The 17,032-nt window shown below is 40.2% G+C and overlaps 1 protein-coding gene across 5 annotated transcripts in view; it reads left to right on the top strand.

The window, feature by feature from the left end:
• Positions 1-17,032, top strand: part of PKIG (cAMP-dependent protein kinase inhibitor gamma) — a 114,454-nt gene that overhangs the window by 42,840 nt on the left and 54,582 nt on the right. For 2 of the 5 annotated variants that reach the window (XM_064276107.1, XM_064276108.1), the window contains exon 1: positions 10,062-10,507. The exons of 2 other annotated variants lie outside the window; for them this stretch is intronic. The gene's annotated coding sequence lies outside the window, so the exon portion shown is untranslated. Of the gene's footprint in view, positions 1-10,061; positions 10,508-17,032 lie in introns of those variants that run through there. One more of the 5 variants, XM_023550269.2, reaches the window with a different exon arrangement.

Here is a 17,032-nt window from a genome sequence, read left to right on the forward strand (position 1 = left end):
GTAAATGCTATCATTTCATCAATAAGGCATCAGTTTGTATGTATGTATCTCTAAGAGACAAATGACCTTTTTTCTAATAACACTACCATTGTTACACATAAAATAATTAACAGTAATCTTAATAGCAAAGATCTCCATCTCATAGATTTTTTTTGTAAGCATATTATGTAGCTATATGGAGAGAAATCCAAGCAGGGGCTACACATTACTATACTGCTCTTTCTTGGTTCATCAGCTTTAGATGTTAACCATTGACTTTCTAGAATGGCATGTGAGGCGTTAGCTTTTGTATAAGCACCACAGACCCGTTTATACCCGTTTGCTTTCCCTTTTCTCCCAATATCACAATGTTTGGTTAAACCAGGATTTAGTGTTTTACAATGTTGTGACAATGTAAGTATTGTTCCCTGCTGAGCCAAGTAATATTCTAATTATTTTTCCTTTCTGTCTGATTCTGTTTTCCCTGGACTTGATAACAGCTTGTTCTTTAATATGCTTAATTTTCCTTGTTCCTATTGCTAAGTGTTTCCATACTTTCCAGTAGACTTTCAATACACTTCTGGTAAATCCTATCAGGGAGTCCCTCTGGCAGCTCCGTTTTCCTGGAGCCTTTTACCTTCCTGCTCTATCAGACCAGTGTTCTCTAGGCCAGCGGTTCAGCTGAGAGCCTGGAGCTGCCTTCATCGTCATCCTTGGCATCCCTTTCTCCTCTCTCGTTGGATCCCTGTTTTTTTATATCCTACTTCTTTCTTAGTTAAGAACTTATTTACCCATTGCTGTCGGGTCAATTCTGACTCATAGCGACCCTATAGCACAGAGTAGAACTGCCCCCCAGGATTTTCAATGCTGTAATCTTTACTGGAGCAGACTGCCACATCTTTCTCACATGGAGTGGCTGGTGGCAGCCAAGTGCCACCAGGGCTCCTCAAGCTCTCATTTAGGGGAAGCATATTCCTCAGTAGTTCATTGAGAGAACAGTGAAAGCAAAATAGTGTTTTAAGTTCTTGCGTGTCCGAAAACTGTCTATTTTGTGTAGCTGAGTGTAGAATTCTAGGTTTGAAATCGTCCTTCAGAACTTTTCCCTGAGAAGCATGGCCCAGTTGTATCAGGGACCCAGTATTGCTGATAAGAAGTCAGATACCAGTCTGATTCTTTTCTTTTGAAGCAGTCTGTTTGTCCCTTCGGCAACTTTTAAGATGTTTTTCCTTTGGAATTATGAAAGGTCAGGAGGCTGTGTCTAGGTATGGTCTCTTTAATCTCGTTCAGCACTTTCCGGGGTTTTCGGTTTGAAGATTCATATCTTTCTTCAGCTCTGGGAAAATTTTTCTCATGATTTTTAGGTAATTTTCTATTAACCAGTTCTTTTTTTCTTGTTATTTTTCTGGAATTTCTGTTTACTTTGACCATGGACTTCCTGAATTGTTGTTCTATAATAAGTTCTTTTTTTTTTTTAATCCAGTGATTATATTTTCCCTATTTTGAAAGATTTCCTTATATTCTGGTCCTTCCACTGAATTTTTAATTTCAATATTCATATTGTTAATTAAAAAAAAAATCAAACCCGTTCCTGTGGAGTTGATCCTGACTCATAGCAAACCTACAGGACAGAGTAGAACTCTGCCATAGGGTTTCCAAGGCTGTAATCCTTTTTTTTTTTTTTTATTGTGCTTTAAGTGAAAGTTTACAAATCAAGTCAGTATCTATCTCATACAAAAATTTATATGCACCTTGCTCTATACTCCTAATTGCTCTTGCCCTAATGAGACAGCACACTCCTTCCTTCCACTCTCTCTTTTCATGTCCATTTGGCCAGCTTCTGACCCCCTCTGCCCTCTCATCTCCCCTCCAGACAGGAGATGCCAACATAGCCTCATGCATCTACTTGATCCAAGAAATTCGTTCTTTACCAGTATCATTTTCTGTCCTATTGTCCAGTCGAATCCCTGTCTGAAGAGTTGGTTTTGGGAATGGTTCCTGTCTTGGGCTAGTGGAAGGTATGAGGACCATGACCACTGGGGTCCTTCTAGTCTCAGTCAGACCATTAAGTGGTCTTTTTACGAGAATTTGAAGTCTGCATCCCACTGCTCTCCTGCAGGGGTTCTCTGTCGTGTTCCCTTTGAGGGCAGTCATCGGTTATAGCCGGGCACCATCTAGTTCTTCTGGTCTCAGGCTGATATAGTCTTGGGTTTATGTGGCCCTTTCTGTCTCTTGGGCTCATAATTACCTTGTGTCTTTAGTGTTCTTCATTCTCCTTTGCTCCAGGTGGATTGAGACCAATTGATGCATCTTTGATGGGTGCTTGCTAGCCTTTAAGACCCCAGATGCCACTCTCCAAAGTGGGATGCAGAATGTTTTCTTAATAGTTTTTATTATGCCAGTTGACTTAGATGTCCCCTGAAACCATGATCCCCAAACCCCCACCCCTGCTACGCTGGCCTTCAAAGCATTCAGCTTATTCAGGAAACTGCTTTTGGTTTAGTCCAGTTGTGCTGACCTCTCCTGTATTGTGTGTTGTCTTGCCCTTCACCTAAAATAGTTCTTATCTACTATCTAATTAGTGAATACTCCTCTCCCTCCCTCCTTCCCTCCCCCCTCTTATAACCATCAAAGAATATGTTCTTTGTTTAAACTATTTCTTGAGTTCTTATAATAGTGGTCTTATACAATATTTTTCCTTTTGCAACTAATTTCACTCAGCATAATGCCTTCCAGATTCCTCCATGTTATCAAATGTTTCATGGATTCATCATTGTTCTTCATCGATGCATAGTATTCTATTGTGTGAATATACCGTAATTCATTTACCCATTCACTCATTGATGGGCACCTTGGTTGCTTCCATCTTTTTTGCTATTGTAAACAGTGCTGCAGTGAACATGGGTGTGCATATATCTGTTCGTGTAAAGGCTCTTATTTCTCTAGGATATATTCCAAGGAGTGGAATTGCTGAATTGTATGGTAGTTCTATATCTAGCTTTTTAAGGAAGTGCCGAAGCTATTTCCAAAGTGGTTGTACTATTTGACGTTCCCACGAGCAGTGTATAAGTGTTCCATTCTCTCCACAGCGTCTCCAACATTTATTATTTTGTTTTTTGGATTAATGCCAGCCTTAAATATATATATATATATTTTTTTGTTGTTGCAGTGAAATGGTTTCTCTTTGTAGTTCTGATTTGCATTTCTCTAATGGCTAATGATCATGAGCATTTCCTCATGTATATGTTAGCTACCTGAATGTCTTCTTTAGTGAAGTGTCTATTCATTATCTTTTGCCCATTTTTTAATTGGGTCATTTGTCTTTTTGTTGTTGAGTTTTTGCAGTATCATGTAGATTTTACAGATCAGGGGCTGATCAGAAATGTCATAGCTGAAAACTTTTTCCCAGTCTTTAGGTAATCTTTTTACTCTTTTGGTGAAGTCTTTGGAAGAGCATAGGTATTTGATTTTTAGGAGCTCCCAGTTATCTAGTTTCTCTTTTGCATTGTTAGTAATGTTTTGTATACTGTCTGTGCCATGTATTAGGGGTCCTAATGTTGTTCCTATTTTTTCTTCCATGATCTTTATCATTTTAGATTTTATATTTAGGTCTTTGATCCATTTTGGGTTCATTTTTGTGCATGGCGTGAGGTATGGGTCTTGTTTCATTTTTTTGCAGATGGATATCCAGTTATGCCAGCACCATTTGTTAAAAAGACTGTTTTTTCCCCATTTAACTGACTTGGGGCCTTTGTCAAATATCACCTGCTCATATGCGGATGGATTTATGTCTGGATTCTCAAGTCTGTTCCATTGGTCTTTGTATCTGTTGTCGTACCAGTACTAGGCTGTTTTGACTACTGTGGCAGTATAATAGGTTCTAAAATCAGGTAGAGTGAGGCCTCCCACTTTCTTCTTCTTTTTCAGTAATGCTTTACTTAACCGGGGCCTCTTTCCCTTCCATTGTGAAGTTGGTGATTTGTTTCTCCATCTCATTAAAAAATGCTGTTGGAATTTGGATCAGAATTGCATTGTATCTATAGATCGCTTTTGGTAGAGTAGACATTTTTACAATGTTAAGTCTTCCTATCCACGAGCAACGTATGTTTTTCCACTTTTGTAGGTCTCTTTTGGTTTCTTGCAATAGTGTTTTGTAGTTTTCTTTGTATAAGTCTTTTACATCTCTGGTAAGATTTATTCCTAAGTATTTTATCTTCTTGGTGGCTACTGTAAATGGTATTGATTTGGTGATTTCCTCTTTGAAGCTTTTTTTGTTGGTGTAGAGGAATCCAACTGATTTTTGTATGTTTATTTTGTATCCTGATACTCTGCTGAGCTCTTCCATTAGTTTCAGTAGTTTTCTGGAGGATTCCTTAGGGTTTTCTGTGTATAAGATCATGTCATCGGCAAATAGAGATACTTTTACTTCTTCCTTGCCAATCTGGGTGCCCTTTATTTCTTTATCTAGCCTAATTGCTCTGGCTAGGACTTCCAGCACAATGTTGAATAAGAGTGGTGATAAACGGCATCCTTGTCTGGTTCCCGATCTCAAGGGGAATGCTTTCAGACTCTCTCCATTTAGGGTGATGTTGGCTGTTGGCTTTGTATAAATGCCGTTTATTATGTTGAGGAATTTTCCTTCTATTCCTATTTTGCTGAGAGTTTTTATCATGAATGGGTGCTGAACTTTGTCAAATGCCTTTTCTGCATCAATTGATAAAATTATGTGATTCTTGTCTTTTGTTTTATTTATATGATGGATTATATTAATTGTTTTTCTAATGTTGAACCATCCCTGCGTACCTGGTATGAATCCCACTTGTTCATGGTGAATTATTTTTTTGATATGTTGTTGAATTCTATTGGCTAGAATTTTGTTGAGGATTTTTGCATCTAAGCTCATGAGGCGTATAGGTCTGTAATTTTCTTTTTTTTGTGGTGTCTTTACCTGGTTTGGGTATCAGGGATATGCTGGCTTCATAGAATGACAGTATTCCATCCTTTTCTATGCCCTGAAATACTTTTAGTTGTGGTGGTGTTAACTCTTCTCTGAAAGTTTGGTGGAACTCTGCAGTGAAGCTGTCCCGGCCAAGGCTTTTTTTTTGTTGGGAGTTTTTTGATTACGTTTTCAATCTCTTCTTTTGTTATGGGTCTGTTTAGTTGTTCTACCTCTGTTTGTGTTAGTTTAGGTAGGTAGTGTGTTTCTAGGAATTCATCCATTTTTTCTAGGTTTTCAAATTTGTTACAGTACAACTTTTCATAGTAATCTGATAGGATTCTTTTAATTTCAGTTAGGTCTGTTGTAATATCACCTATCTCGTTTCTTATTTGCTTCCTCTCCTGTTTTTCTTTAGTCAGTCTGGCCAATGATTTATCAATTTTGTTAATTTTTTCAAAGAACCAGCTTTTGGTCTTGTTAATGCAATTGTTTTTCTGTTTTCTATTTCATTTAATTGTGCTCTAATTTTTGTTATTTTCTTCTGGTGCCTGCGGGTTTCTTTTGTTGCTCTCTTTCTATTTGTTCGAGTTGTAGGGATAATTCTTTGATTTTGGCCCTTTTTTCTTTTTGTATGTGTGCATTTATTGATATAAATTGACTTCTATGCACTGATTTTGCCGTGTCCCAAAGGTACTGATAGGAAGTGTTTTCATTCTCATTGGATTCTGTGAAACTCTTCATTCCATACTTAATGTCTTCTATAGCCCAGTCTCTTTTGAGCAGGGAATTGTTCAGTTTCCAAGTGTTTGATTTTTTTTTCTCTGCTTTTTCTGTTACTGATTTCTACTTTTATGGCCTTATGGTCAGAGAAGATGCTTTGTAATGTTTCAATGTTTTGGATTCTGCTAAGGCTTGCTTTATGACCTAATATGTGATCTATTCTAGAGAATGCTCCATGCACAGTAGAAAAGAAAGTATTCTTTTCTTGACTTGACTGCTGTTGGGTGGAGTGTTCTGTGTATGTCTGTAAGGTCAAGTTGGTTGGTTGTGGCATTTAGGTCTTCCGTTATTGAACTTCTTTCTGGATGTCCTGTCCGTCACCGAAAGTGGTATGTTGAAGTCTCCTGCTATTATTGTGGAGCCGTCTTCGTATTGCCCTGTCTTCCTCTCCATATGAAGGACCTATGACTACAGTTCTTAGCTTCTCTTTATTGTTTTAATGTTGCCTTCTTTTACATAATAACATTGCTGTTTCCCTGTTTTGAGTACTTTTTTATCTTGATTTATTTTTGTGATTTCCCTGTCTGGGTTGACATCTGATTGCTCTGCCCAGCGTTCTAGTCTGGGGTTGATACCTGATATTGATTTTCCAACCAAAGAACTCCCTTTAGTGTTTCTTGTAGTTTTGGTTTGGTTTGGTTTTTATGAATTCTCTAAACTTCTGTTTATCTGGAAATGTCCTAATTTCACCTTTGTATTTGAGAGACAGGTTTGCTGGATATATGATTCTTGGCTGGCAATTTTTTTCCTTCAGTACTTTATGTGTCACCCCATTGCCTTCTTGCCTGCGTGGTTTCTGCGGAGTAGTCCGCGCTTATTCTTATTGACTCTCCTTTCTAGGTGACTTTTCATTTATCCCTAGCTGCTCTTAAAATTCTCTTTATCTTTGGTTTTGGCAAGTTTGATTGTAATATGTCTCGGTGACTTTCTTTCAAAATCTACCTTATGTGGAGTTTGATGAGCATCTTGAATCGATATCTTCTCATCTTTCACAATATCAGGTAAGTTTTCTGCCAACAAATCTTCAGCAATTCTCTCTGTATTTTCTGTTATCCTTCCCTGTTCTAGTACTCCAGTCACTCATAGATTATTTCTCTTGATAGAGTCCCACATGATTCTTAAGGTTTCTTCGTTTTTTTAAATTCTTTTACCTGATTTTTCTTCAAATATATTGGTGCCAAGTGCCTTGTCTTCAAGTTCACCAATTCTGCCTTCCACTTGCTCAATTCTGCTCCTGTGACTTTCTGTTGAGTTGTCTACTTCTGTAATTTTATTGTTAATCTTCTGAATTTCTGATTGCTGTCTCTGTATGGATTCTTGCAGTTTATTAAATTTTTCATTATGTTCTTGAATAACCTTTTTAATTTCTTCAACTGCTTTATCTGTGTGTTCCTTGTCTTGTTCTGTGTATTGCCTGACCTTCCTAATTTTGTTCCTGATGTCTTGAAGAGTTCTGTATATTACTCTTTTGAATTCTGCATTCAGCAATCCCAGGAAGGCATCTTCATCCAGAAGATCCATTGATTCTTTGTTTTGAGAGCTGGTTGAGGCGATCATGGTCTGTTTCTTTATGTGACTTGATATTGACTGTTGTCTCCAAGCCATCTATAAATTATTGTATTAACTTATTTTATGTTTGCTTACTGTACCCTAGCTTCTTTGTTTTGTTTTGATATGCCCAAATGGGTTGCTTGAGTGAGCTAGCTTGATTATTTTCGCCTTTGCCTCTCTGATGTCCTGTCCCCAGATGGCTAGAGGTGTTATCAGGTACATCAGTCTAGGAGTCTATTCAATTTTCTTGTATGAATTCAGCTCAGGTGTCCAGGTAGCTGATCATCAAGTGCGTGGTACAGGCTCTGTCCTACAGTCTTAAAGGGGCAGGGGCGATTGGCGTAGGTACCAGTATCTGGTTGCAGCAGAGGTCACACTCTGAACAAGGCAGGGGGCTGAGAAAAGTCCCCCAAGTGTCTCTGAGGAAAGCACATGCCTCTTCCCTAGAGTGTACAGGTGGGTGGGTTCTGCAGAGGGACCGTAGGCACCCCAGTGTTTCCTTGGCACCCACTTATCCTTGGACCCCGTCATGGGTGGCTGGGTGACCTGAGTGGAGCCACCAGTCCTTAGGCACCTGATGTGGGTAGGCAAGAACTCTGTTTAATAGGCAAAGCAGTGTCAAACATCAAACACCCACCTCTCTACCGCACAGCTGAAACAATTGTAGTCTGCCAGCAAGTGCCTATTCTCGGGAAATAGGCCCACATAGGTCCATACAGGGAGGAAAGGTATTCAACGTCCATGGACTGCTTATGCCTGGACAGGAGCCACTTCCGTCCTGAGCTCCCCAGGTTAGTGGAGCTGGCCGATTATCTTTCTGCCCAGTTGCAAATTTATTCCTTCTCTAAGGTGGGGAGGATGGCTCCAGGCGCTCAACAGGGCCTGTCTCAGGCCCGGGGATATCAACAGCCACTGAAGATGGCTTGGGGGCGGGGGAGGGGGCGTGGTAAAATGTACGCAAGTACTTAGATTTGCGGAGAGCCACGTTCTTCTCTAGCTCTAGAGGTATGAGTAGGCTGTGCGGCTGTCTCCTTCTCCCGAGGAAACTGCTGCCGACTGCTACTACCAGCCTGCTGCAGCCACTCCTGGGAACGATGCCTCAGGAATCCTGGCAATTCAGGTCTGCCAACTCCTCTCCATTTGTTTCTGAACCTGTCTCCCCTTCCCTCTGCAGCTCTGTCCGTTTTCTAACATTGCCTTTGATGTTCAGGGCTCCTAAAAAACCAAAAAACCAAACCCAGTGCTGAGTCAATTCCGACTCATAGCAACCCTATAGGACAGAGTAGAACTACCCAATAGAGTTTCCAAGGAGCACCTGGCAGATTTGAACTGCCGACCCTTTGGTTAGCAGCCGTAGCACTTAACCACTAGACCACCAGGGTTTCCTCACGGCTCCTAGCTTGTCATAAATATAATCTTTTCACTTTATTTTTTTGGGTCTTTGTTGTAAGAGGGTTTGCAGGAAGCATCTGGCTATTCCGCCATCTTGACCCCTCCTCCTTTTCTCTCAAGGCTGTAATCTTTAAGGAAGCAGATTACCACATCTTTCTTCTACAGAGTGACTGGTGGGTTCAAACTGCTGACCTTTTGGTTGGCAGCCAAGTGTTTAACCACTGGTCCACTATGCTCCAGGAGTCCTTTATTGTCAGTTTATTCTTTTTATGTTTTATGGACCTAGTATCTTCAGAATCTTTCTGGAGACATAAGATTTTTTTTTAAGCTTCTCATTTCTCTGAATTTTCTTTTCTCTTATAGAGTCCATTTTCTCCTTATTTTAGCCTTTGTCATATTGTTGGTTTTCCTCAAATGCCCTGTGATACTTTTTTGGCCATTTATAATCAATAATGAAAGGTTCATGCTGATTGTTTTAGGTGGTAATCTTGGCTTCCTGTGGAATTGGTTGTGCGTTTGCCCCATAGGCCTCTCCCCTGCTTGGGAAGCTGCTAGGGGCTCTTCGTGCACAGAGAAGGGTACTCTTTGCTTTAGGGCATGCGAGCAGGAGCCAGCTGTTAGACTGAGGTCCCTTCAGATGTTAGAATGTGAGGTCTCTTTCTAGAAGCCCTAGATCTCTAGATCATCCCAAGCAGTTCTTCAGTTTATTTAAAGAGTCCTCCTGTCTTTTGCCTGGAGTTTTGCAGGGTTTCCAGGTCCTCTGGGTACTGGTGGGGGAGGGAATCAGCTGACTGGCGTAGCGATTATACAACCGGACCTTCAGTGGATCCCCTAATTTTTGTCCCTCCTTCTAAATCCCATTCTCTATACCAGCCATCTCTAGCCCAAAGCCTTGCTAGGATTGCACACAGCAGTTTGTCTCCTACTTCGAGTGGCTCTATCTTGTCCCAGTTCGCTGGACTTCAGCATCTGTCTGTCATCATGCTTCTACCTTCTTCTGTCTTTTGGAAATATTTGAAATGAAATCTCTGTTCCCTAATGATCCTCTCCCTACTCCTTCACCTTCCCCACTCCTCACCCCCCTCCTGCCTCTGTTGTTTTTGCTGTTTTGGATTTTATTAGGCATGATTCAGTTGGATTCAGAGAAACAAAATATATATGTATATTTATATATATATATGAATGTATGTATGTAAAACAGTGATTTAACAACATGGAAGCTTATTTACTCCTCACATTCAGGAATCTAGAATTAGCGAGTCCTAGGCTGATTTGGCTCTCCATGAATCTGGACTCCTTCCCATTTGTTGCTCTGCCTCACATGACTTCCATGCCCAAGGTCATCTTGTGGTGTAAGATGTCTGCTAGAGCTCAGCTTTAAAGTCCATATTTCACTACCAAGGAGAATGAAACAAAGAGGGAACTTCCCCTTTCTTTAAGGACACTGCCTGAACGTTGCACTCAACCCTTCCACTCATATCCCATTGGTCAGAACAGAGCCCCCAGCTCAAAAGAGCCTGTGATTGGTGATTTTTACCAGCTAAAAACCAGAGGTCTGTTATTAGAGTCTCTGGGTAGTGCAAACTGTTAAGCTCTAGACTGTTATCCAAAAGATTGGTAGTTTGAACCCACCCAGAGGCGCCTGGTCTGGTTCCAAAAGGTCACAGCCTTGAAGACTCTGTGGAGTACAGTTCTCTGACGCACATGGGATCACCATGAGTTGGAATCGACTGGACAGCAACTAACAACAACAACAACACTATTGAAGTAGGAGATGACGTTTATTGGGGCCACAAATAGCACTCTGCTAAATGGAGTTATTCTTGTGCTTACTCGTTTTTGATACTTTACTGGAATCTCCTTGGGGAGGTGAGACAAAACCCTTGTTTTCCATCTGCTATCTTAAACTTGACCCTGGTAGCTAACATTTACCTAGCTTTTACTGTGTGCCAATTGCCAAAGCTGTATAAATGCCTTCCATATATCTGGAATCATTCATGTCTTAAATGTTCCTCCCCTATATATCTGTATTGCTTGCTGTCTTACCTCATTCAGGGCTTTTTTTAAATATCATGTTTACAGAGGGGCCTTGCTATATATCCTTTGTGTATTAGCAGCCCTATTATTCCCTGCTCTCTTACCCTGCCTTGTTTTTTCAGCATAGCACTTATCACTGATTTTTATTATATTCCATATTGATTTATTGACTCTCTCTCCCAGTGGAGTATAAGCTCCAGGAGAGCAGGGACTTCATCTGCTTTGCTCACTGCTGTATTCCCAGCACCAGAAACACTGCTGACACATTGTAATAAATATTTGTTAAATGAATGAGTTACATGTGCTAATCCTCACAACAATGCTATGAGAAATTAAATAACTTGACCAAGAAGGTTATACAGACTACTAGAAGGAAAACTTTAAGCCTAGATCTTTGCTTCACAAACTAACCTTGAAATAACCAGGTCAGGTCTTGTGTCTGGAGGCTAGTTCTTCCAAAGCCTCTGAAGCAGCTCAGAGATGAAGAAAGAGAAGCCCAGTTCGTAGTTTAGAAGACATGGTTCTTTTTTTTTTCTTAAGCATGCTGTTGCTTTACCCCAGGCCTAGACTACCCTAGATTTATGTGTTTGTTTATTTAGGAAATATTTATTGTTTTTCCTATTCTGTGTCAGGGGCTCTTCTAGATTCTTGGGATAGATATATTAGTGAACAAGAGATACATGCCCTTGACCCTGAGGAGCTTACAGGCTGACAGGAAAACACACATAACATATATTTACAGTAGCATTATGTGAAGGGTTATAAGAAGAGAAATAGAGGGTGCCATGGGACCAGTACAGCAGGGGGAGCTAACGTGGCTCAGAGGGCAGGGGTGGCCTCCCTGAGGAAGTGACATTTAATCTGAGATCTGATTGCTGAGCAGTTCACCAAACGAGAGGAGGGGCCTGGTTAGATTTGTGTTTCACTGTGTAGTGTCAGACAGGAGAGCCTCCAGCCAATAGCAGGTCTTTCTCCATTTAGAGCACCAGGCCTGCTTCTGTGCAGTCCCTTGCCTTCTCTGAGCCTGGCATGCCTGGACTTGGAAATGGGGAGACCAGATGCCCCTTTCCGCTCTAGAAATCAATAAGTATGAGATTATTTAAAATGAGCACAAATGGAGGTCTGTCTGTTCCATAATGGCCCCGATGGGAAACCTAGCTCTAGCTGCTGGGAAGCAGCTCTGAAGAAGGCTGAAAACACCAGGGAGGGAGCAGTGTGATATCCTGTGAACCGACCCATTTTTTAAGTGCATTCTCACTGGGGTTAGCCTTCTCTTCTCCTGCCAACTCTCTGTCAGGCACACCACATCATCAACAGTCCAAAGGTGGCCAAGAAGTAGAGCCTCAGAATATCAGACAACTTAGAAAAAGCAGTGAGTGTACTCTGAAACCAAAAAAATACTTAGAACATTCCTTGGTCTTTTGTGGAGTTGACTCCTCCCCCTCAAACGACTTAAGTTTCTGTTTCCAAGCATTGTTTTTGTCATGTGGTTCTTTCTCTGGGGTTATTTCTGGGTAATAGATCATTTCCCTCCCTTTTTTTCTGCTTTTCCATATTTTCCTATTTGTTACAATAAGTAATTATGATTGTGATTGGAAAGAAAACAAAACCTACTTTTTAAAAAATAAATCTCAGTCAATATGCTTCTCAATAAGGTCTCACAAAAATGACTGAAATGGTGTGACAATTGAAACCCCACCTTTTTTTTTTTTTGTACTGTAGGTGAAAATTTACAGCTCAAGTTAACGTCTCATACAAAAATTTATATACATATTGTGATATGACCCTAGTTGCAGTCCCTATAATGTGACAGCACACTCTGCATTTTCACCTCGGGTATTCCGTGTCCATTCAGCCAGCTCCTATACTTCTCTGCCTTTTCATCCCACCTCCAGACAGGAGCTTCCTGTTTAGTCTCATCTGTCTACCTGAACTAGGAAGCACATCCTTCACGAGTATTATTTTATGTTTTATAGTTCAGTCTAATCTTTGAAGAGTTGGCTTCAGGAATGGTTTTAGTTCTGGGTTAACAGAGAGTCTGGGGGCCATGTTTTCCGGGGTTCCTCTAGTCTCAGTCAGACCATTAAGTCTGGTCTTCCTATGTGAATTTGAGTTCTGCACCCCACTTTTCTCCTACTCCATCAGGAACTGTCTGTTGTGTTCTCTGTCGGGTGGTCATTGGTGGTAGCTGGGCACCATCTAGATGTTCTAGTCTCAGGTTAATGGAATCTCTGGTTTATGTGGCCTTTTTTGTCTCTTGGGCTAGCGTTTTCCTTGTGTCTTCGGTGTTCTTCATTCTCCTTTGTTCCAGATGGGTTGGGACCAGTAAATGCGTCTTAGATGGCCGCTCAAAAACTTTTAAGACCCCAGACACCACTCACCAAAATGGAATACAGAACATTCTCTTAATAAATTTTATGTCAGTTGACTTAGGTGTCCCCTGACACCATGGTCCCCAGGCCCCCGCCCCTGCTACTCTGTCCCTCAAAGTGTCTGGGTGTGTTCAGGAAACTTCTTATAGCTTTTGGTTTAGTCCAGTTATGCTGACTTCCCCTGTATTGTGTTGTTCTTCACTTCACCTAAGATAATTCATGTCTACTATCTGATTTCCCTGCTCCCACCCTTGAAACCATCAAAGAATGTTTTCTTCTGGGTTTAAACCTTCTCTTGAGTTCTTATAACTGGGGTCTCATAAACTGTTTGTCCTTTTGTGACTGACTAATTTCACTCAGCATGGTGCCTTCCAGATTCATCCCTGTTATGATGTTTCACAGATTCGTCATTGTTCTTTATCACTGAGTAGTATTCCATTGTGTGAATATACCATAATTTGTTTATCCACTGGGCATCTAGGTCGTTTCCATCTTTTTGGTATTGTAAACAGTGCTGCAATGAACATTAAAAAAAAAAAAACCAAACCCACTGCCGTCGAGTTGATTCCGACTCATAGCGTCCCAGTGAACATAGGTGTTCATATATCTGTTCGTGTGACGGCTCTTATTTCTCTAGGATATATTCCAAGAAGTGGGATTGCTGGATCGTATGGTCATTCTATTTCTAGCTTTTTAAGGAAGCGCCAAATCGATTTCCAAAGTGATTGTGATATTTTACATTCCCACCAGCAGTGTATAAGTGTTCCAGTCTCTCCACAACCTCTCCAACATTTATTATTTTGTGTTTTTTGGGTTAATGCTAGCCTTGTTGGGGTGAGATGATATCTCATCATAGCTTTGATTTGCATTCCTCTAATGGCTAATGATTGTGAGCATTGTCTCATGTATCTGTTAGCCGCCAGAATGTGTTCTTTGGTGAAGTACCTGTTCATATCCTTTGCCCATTTTTTGATTGGGCCATTTGTCTTTTTGTTATTGAGGTTTTGCAGTATCTTGTAAATTTTAGAGATTAGACCCTGATCAAATATGGCATAGCCGAAAACTTGTTCCCAGTCTCTAGGTTCTCTTTTTACTCTTTTGGTGAAGTGTTTCGATGAGCATAAGTGTTTGATTTTTAGGAGCTCCCAGTTATCTAGTTTCTCTTCTGATGTTTGTGCATTGTTAGTTATGGATTGTATTCTGTTTATGGCATGTATTAGGGCTCCTAGCGTTGTCCCTATTTTTTCTTTGATGGTCTTCATTGTTCTAGATTTATATTTAGGTCTTTGATCCATTTTGAGTTAGTTTTTATACATGGTGTGAGGTATGGGTCTTGTTTCATTTTTTTACAGATGGATATCCAGTTATACCAGCACCATTTATTAAAGAGACTGTCTTTTCCCCGTTTAACTTTAACTTTCCCATTTAGACTTTAGGCCTTTGTCAAATATCAGCTGCTTATAGATGGATGAATTTATGTCTAGATTCTCAGTTCTGTTCCCTCGGTCTATGTATCTGTTGTTGTACCAGTACCAGGCTGTTTTGACTACTGTGGTGGTATAATGGATTCTAAAATCAGGTAGTGAGAGGCTTCCCACTTTGTTCTTCTTCTTCAGTAACGCTTTACCTATCTGGGGCCTCTTCCCTTTCCATATGAAGTTGATGATTTGTTTCTCCATCTCGTTAAAAAATGTCATTGGAATTTGGATCAGGATTTCATAGTATCTGTAGATTGCTTTGGGTAGAACTGACATTTTCACAATGTTGAGTCTTCTATCCATGAGCAAGGTATGTTTTTCTACTTCTGTAGGTCTCTTTTGGTTTCTTACAGTAGTGTCTTGTAGTTTTCTTTGTATAGGTTTTTTACATCTCTGTTTAGATTTATTCCTAAGTATTTTATCATCTTTGGAGCTATTGTAAATGGTATTGATTTGGCGATTTCCTCTTCGAAGTTTTTTTTTGTTGGTGTAGAGGAATCCAACTGATTTTTGTATGTTTATCTTGTATCCTGATACTCTGCAGAAATTTTCTATTCCAGTAGTTTTCTTGTGGATTCTTTGGGGTTTTCTGTGTACAAGATCATATCATCTGAAAATAGGGATACTTTTACTTCTTCCATACCAATTTGGATGCGCTTTATTTCTTTATCTAGCCTAATTGCTCTGGCTAGGACCTCCAGCACAATGTTAAACAAGAGTGGTGATAAAAGGCATACTTGTCTGGTTCCGTTCTCAGGGGGAATGCTTTCAGACTTTCCATTTAGGATGATGTTGGCTGTTGGCTTTGTATAAATGCCGTTTATTATGTTGAGGAATTTTCCTTCTGTTCCTATTTTGCTGAGAGTTTTTATCATGAATGGGTGTTGGACTATGTCAAATGCCTTTTCTGCATCAGTTGATGAGATCATGTAGTTCTTATCTTTTGTTTTCTTTATGTGATGGATTACATTGATTGTTTTCCTAATATTGAACCATCCCTGCATGCCTGGTATGAATCCCACTTGGTTGTGGTGAATTATTTTTTTGATATGTTGTTGAATTCTGTTGGCTAGAATATTGTTGAGGATTTTTGTGTCTATGTTCATGAGGGATAGTGATCTGTAATTTTCTTTTTTTGTAGTGTCTTTATTGGGCGCGATGGTTAAGATTGCGTTTCAGCTTGGCTGGGCCATGATTCTCAGTGTTTGCATGTGATCGCTCCCATGATGGGATCTGCTGTGAGTAGCCAGTCAATTGAAAGGGAGTATCCAAATATAAGCAGATGTTCTGGCTTTTTGCTCACTCTGGATCCTGCGGCTTCCTCCTGTTCATCTGACCTCTAGTTTTGGGGACTTGAGCTATCAGCTTATCTGCTGATCTTGGGATTCATCCATCTTCACAGCCTGTGAGCAGAGTCCTGCTCTCCAACCTGCTGATCTTGGTTTCACCAGCCCGTGCAGCTACGTGAGTCAGGAGAAGCCTCACGGTCTTGCCTGCCAGTCTTAGGATTTGTCAATATTCATAGCCTGTGAGCAAGATCCTTGCTTTCCAACCTGCCAATCTTGGGTTCACCAGCCTCTGCAGCTACATGAATCAGAAGAAGCCTCACTCCTAATCCACAGACCTGGAATGTTCCTGCGTCTACAATCATGTGAGCCATTTCTTTGATATAAGTCTCTTTCTATATGTATTTATATGTTTTACTTCTCTTGAGAACCCAGCCTGAGGCACTGGGTTTTGGTATCAGAGTTACGCTGGCTTCATAGAATGCATTCAGGAGTATTCCATCCTTTTCTGTCCTGAGATACCTTTAGTAGTACTGGTATTACCTCTTCTATGAAAGTTTGGTAGAATTCTCCAGTGAAGCCATCAGGGCCAGGGTTTTTTTTTTTTTGTGTGGTAGTTTTTAAATGACCTCTTCAATCCGTTCTTTTGTTATAGGTTCATTTAGTTTTTCTACCTCGGTTTGTGTTATTTGAGGTAAGTAGCATGTTTCTACAGATTTGTCAATTTTTTCTAGGTTTCCAAATTTGTTGGAGTATAGTTTTTCATAGTATTCTGTTCTGTTTCTTTTAATTTCAGTTGGGTGTGTTGAGATATCACCCATCTCATTTCTTATTTGGGCAATTTGCTTCCTCCCCTGATTTTCTTTTCTCATTTTGGCCGGTAGTTTATCGATTTTGTTGATCTTTTCAAAGAACCAGCTTTTGGTCTTGTTAACTTGTTCGATTGTTTTTCTATTCTCTATTTCATTTATTTCTGCTCTAATTTTTATTATTTCCTTTCTTCTGGTGCCTGTGGGCTTGTTTTGGTGCTCTCTTTCTATTTGTTCATGTTGTAGGGTTAATGTTTTGATTTTGGCACTTTCTCCCTTTTGGATGTGTGCATTTGTTGCTATAAATTGACCTCTGAGCATTGCTTTTGCTGTATCCCAAAGGTTCTGCTAGGATGTGTTTTCATTCTCATTTGATTCTGTGAATTTCTTTATCCTGTCCTTGATTTCCTCT

This window comes from Loxodonta africana, chromosome 24, assembly GCF_030014295.1.
Source record: "Loxodonta africana isolate mLoxAfr1 chromosome 24, mLoxAfr1.hap2, whole genome shotgun sequence".
Taxonomy (NCBI): Eukaryota; Metazoa; Chordata; class Mammalia; order Proboscidea; family Elephantidae; genus Loxodonta; species Loxodonta africana.